Genomic DNA, 4,936 nt, shown 5'->3' with positions numbered 1-4,936 from the left:
GCATGACTTGTCTCTGTGTCCATCACCAACTCCTGGAATTCACTCAAATTCATGTCCATAGAGTTGGTGATGCCATCCAGCCATCTCATCCTCTGTCGTCCCCTTCTCCTCCTGCCCCCAATCCCTCCCAGCATCAGAGTCTTTTCCAATGAGTCAACTCTTCACATGAGCTGGCCTAAGTACTGGAGTTTCAGCTTTAGCATCTGTCCTTCCAAAGAAATCCCAGGGCTCATCTCCTTCAGAATGGACTGGTTGGATCTCCTTGCAGTCCAAGGGACTCTCAAGAGTCTTCTCCAACACCACAGCTCAAAAACATCAATTCTTCGGTGCTCAGCTTTCTTCACAGTCCAACTCTCACATCCATACATGACCACTGGAAAAACCATAGCCTTGACTAGATGGACCTTTGTTGTCAAAGTAATGTCTCTGCTTTTGAATATGCTATCTAGGTTGGTCATAACTTTCCTTCCAAGGAGTAAGCGTCTTTTAATTTCATGGCTGCAGTCACCATCTGCAGTGATTTTGGAGCCCAAAAAAATAAAGTCTGACACTGTTTCCACTGTTTCCCCATCTATTTCCCATGAAGTGATGGGACCAGATGCCATGATCTTCGTTTTCTGAATATTGAGTTTTAAGCCAACTTTTGCACTCTCCTCTTTCACTTTCATCAAGAAGCTCTTTAGTTCCTCTTCACTTTCTGCCATAAGGGTTGTGTCATCTGCATATCTGAGGTTATTGATACTTTTCCCAGCAATCTTGATCCCAGCTTGTGCTTCTTCCAGCCCAGTGTTTCTCATGATGTACTTTGAATATAAGTTAAGTAAGCAGGGTGACAATGTACAGCCTTGACATACTCCTTTTCCTATTTGGAATCAGTCTGTTGTTCCATGTGCAGTTCTAACTATTGCTTCCTGACCTACATATAGATATCTCAAGAGGCACGTCAGGTGGTCTGGTATTCCCATCTCTTGAAGAATTTTCCACAGTTTATTGTGATCCACATAGTCAAAGCCTTCAGTGTACTGCAAAGTTTTAACTTCATGTCTACCAGAAGGAACATATTTAATGGACTTGATTAAAATGTAGCCTATTTATTAAGCACTTGCTCTCCTCCCCATATAATAATATACAGTAAATATTATCAGCTCCTTTTTATAGATGAAAAGTCAGAGATTTAGTGAGATTGAGCATTTTATCCAAGGGTCAGAAAACAAATCTGTGGCTTGAAACTAGATCTTTCTAATTTGAAGTCATGATGCCACGTTGCCTCCAGTAACAAGTTTTGGACAATCAAGTAACTGAATTTAGAACTTTCACTATAGAAATGAGATTTATTAGTATTTCATTTTCTCATTGCAATATACATAAGGGAAGAAATGAACGTTCTCCTTTTCCAATTTCATTCTTTAGAGTTTATTATGTTAAGAAGCTATAGCTCATTCTATATATTTTCAGATATATATACAGATAAACTATGTATATATATAGTTATATATATTAAACATAATATTATATATAATAAACAATGTATATATATCTGTATATATGCATATACATATGTATATATATTAATATATTTTTCTTTTCCTCTCTGTATTTATTTACCCATTTACTTTATTTTTTGTTATTTACCATAATATGATTGTGCTAAACTCTACCTTGCTTTTTTACACCAAAGATTGTGGAAATATTTCCAGCATATACTTTTATTTAATTTATTTTGGTGACTGAATGGCCTTATATTATATAGCTATACTATTGTTTATTTAATTATGCTCTTTATATTTATAGACTTTGTTTATGCTCAACATCTCTACTTCAAAGCCTAATTCCTGTTCTTGATTCCCAAACCCACTTCCACCAGTCACATTTCCTTCCAAGTTAGCAGCAACTCCATCTTTCCAGTAACTCAAAAGAAATCTCTCTTTCTCTCAGTCCCCACATACACAGGGTCAGTAAAGCCTGTTGGCTCTAGCTTTGAAATATAACCTGAATTTGGTCACATCTTATTAAGTTTCCACTGCCACCACCCTGGCCCAAGCCACTGTCATCTCTCACCAGGAGTACTGCAGCAATTGATGATGTCCTTCCCTACTGAATACCCCTAATTCACTCACAGTAAAAGCCAACATTCCTGCCATAGGTCACAGAGTTAAATGCCACCCCCCCCCCACCAGCCTTTGATCTCCCAAGCTATCTCTCTCCCCTAGAGCTTCAGAGCTGAAAATCTTTCCTTCAGCCTTTGATCTCCTGTCCCCTCTCTTCCCCAGAGCCTTCTAACCACACAGCCATCTGGCCTCTTTCTGTGACACACAGGCTTGTGCCTGCCTCAGGGCCCTTCCACTGGCCATTCTCTCTACTTGAATCACTCTGACAGTTGATGTTCATAAGGTCCCCTTCTTCAAGAATTTTGTCAATGTTACCTTCTCAGTAAGGTTTATTCTAACTGCCACACTTAATTTTAGTCTTCCATCTTATTACTACTGATCCTTTTGACCAAGTTCTACTATGTTTTAACTACTTTTTGGCTGGGTACCCCAGGGCATGTGGGATCTTAGTTCCCCAACCAGGGACAGAACCAACACTGCCTGTGTTGAAAGGCAGATTCTTAACCACTGGACGGCTGGGGAATTTCCATTTCTATCTTTTTTTTTTTTTTTTTAATATAGCCTTAAAGTGAAAGTGTCAGTTTCTCAATCATGTCCAACTCTTTGTGACCCCACGGACTATAGCCTGCCAGGCTCCTCTGTCCATAGAATTCTCCAGGCAAGAATACTGAAGCAGACTGTCATTTCCTTCTCCAGGGGAGCTTCCCAACTCAGGGATCAAACTTGAGTTTCCTGCATTGCAAGCAGATTCTTTACCATCTGAGCCACCTGGCAAATCCATAATATAGCATACATTTTTTTTTTAATTCATTATCTTTTATTGTTATTTTGTCTCTCTCTGTTTACAAGAATGTGACCTTAGGGGATATGGGGAAAAGGGACAGGAGTCCTTGTGAACTTTATTCACTAATGTATCCCAAGTATTTAGAACAGAGTCTAAAGCATGAGGGCTGCTCAATAACCACTGAATGAGTGAATGAATAATCAGTGATGCTAATTCATGAGATATTGAAAATGCTATTCATTCAGTCATGTCCGACTCTTTGCAACCTCATGGACTGAAACCCACCAGGCTCCTCTGTCCATGGATTTCCCAGGCAAGAATATTGGAGTGTGTAGCCATTCCTATCTCTGGGGGATCTTCCTGATCTAGGGATCAAACCTGTGTCTCTTGCATCTTCTGTACTGGAAGGTGGATTCTTTACCAACTGAGCCCCCAGGGAATGCTAATTCACATCTGCCCTACATAATAAAAATGGACAGTATGAGTGATCAAATGTAATAGAAGTAGAATTTCAGAACCATAAGATGTTTTAAAGTTTACCAAATACAACTCATTTCAAAATTTAGAAAACAGCACCAGACAAATGAAAGAGATCATTCTGCTGGTTTATGGCAAAGAATAAGAAAAGTCTGGATTTTTTGGCTTAGTGCTCTTCCCCAGTCCATCACTGGTTTTGTTAGCTGTTCTCTAAGTTTAACCTAGACTTCTTGAGTCTCTGGAGGACAGTCATAATTATATTCAAATGGTGTTTAACTTATTCCTCTCAAGAAATGTTGACTAATGCCTAAAAAAATGATATCTTGATAGCTCATACACCAGCTCCAAGGATCCCCCACCCAACAGTCTGAGACCAGCCACCAGAACAAATGCAAATGAACCCCAGACTCAGGATCAGAGCACAGTGGGATCCCAGAATCCATCACCAATTGATTTAAGCACCTAGCCCTCTATAGCCTCCTCTGTTTTCATAGATGACTGTTTCTCACATGCAGTTAATTTAAAAATCAATCTAAATGCTTATATATCTGAGAGACAACTCACATCTTACAAAAGATATTATTAGCCTTGGTGGTATTGAACAGGAACATCACCTGGGAAGAAATGAAGGCTCAGTTAATTCTTTTCAATAGGCAGATGTCTGCTGTCTCTTTGCCTTTTCCTCTTTCCTTAGATGTCATTCTTTTCCTTGGCAGAGGGGAAAAGTTGTGATAGTGAGTATCTAAGTTCTTTCATAACCAAAATTAATTTATGCTCTTCCAAATTGTTAATTTTCAATTCTTTTTCCTAATTTTTTTTTTAAATTATAGAGGAAGAACACCAAATAAAGGAAAAGAAAAGAAAAAAGTCTGGAAAGAAGAAGAGAGATGCCACCCCTGATCCCACAACCACAGATATTTCCAAATGAGGATGTGGAGGAAATGACTTGTGGGAGCCACTTATCCACAGAAAAGAAGATGAAGGGAAAATCAAGGAAATTAAAAGATGCACTTTCTGTTAGACTTGACGGTCTCATAACCTTTAATGAACTGAATACTGGGAAAAGAATTCTGTAACATCTTTGTGACTCAGCTTTATTAAAAAATATTTGTTATGCTTATTAAGAGCAATACATCATGCTAGGGGCAGCAAATTATACAAAGAAATATATCCAAAGTGGAAACAGTAATATCATAGTACAAAGGGCCAGAAGAGCCCAAACATTTAAAATCTGCTAAGAAAATGAAAAAATATAAATAAAAAAAAGAAAGAAAGAAACTTAAGACTCATACAGTAATCAATAGACCTTAATTCTCCTAACACATGGTGGTGAAAAACTATAATTGACAGTAATATTGTTTCCATATCTGATATAAACATGAAAGATAAGGAACACTATGCATTTTATAGCCTTAAGGCAGAACATTTGAAGTGTTTACATAAAATGGAAATATTGTCATTGCTTTTGTTGTATTCAGTCACTAAGTCATGTCCGCCTCTTTTGCAACCCCATGGACTGTAGTCCCCCAGGCTCCTTTGTCCATGGGATTTCCCAGACAAGAATACT

Source organism: Bos indicus, chromosome 6 (genome assembly GCF_029378745.1).
Source record: "Bos indicus isolate NIAB-ARS_2022 breed Sahiwal x Tharparkar chromosome 6, NIAB-ARS_B.indTharparkar_mat_pri_1.0, whole genome shotgun sequence".
Taxonomy (NCBI): domain Eukaryota; kingdom Metazoa; phylum Chordata; class Mammalia; order Artiodactyla; family Bovidae; genus Bos; species Bos indicus.
Note: the sequence above shows the minus strand (reverse complement) of the source record.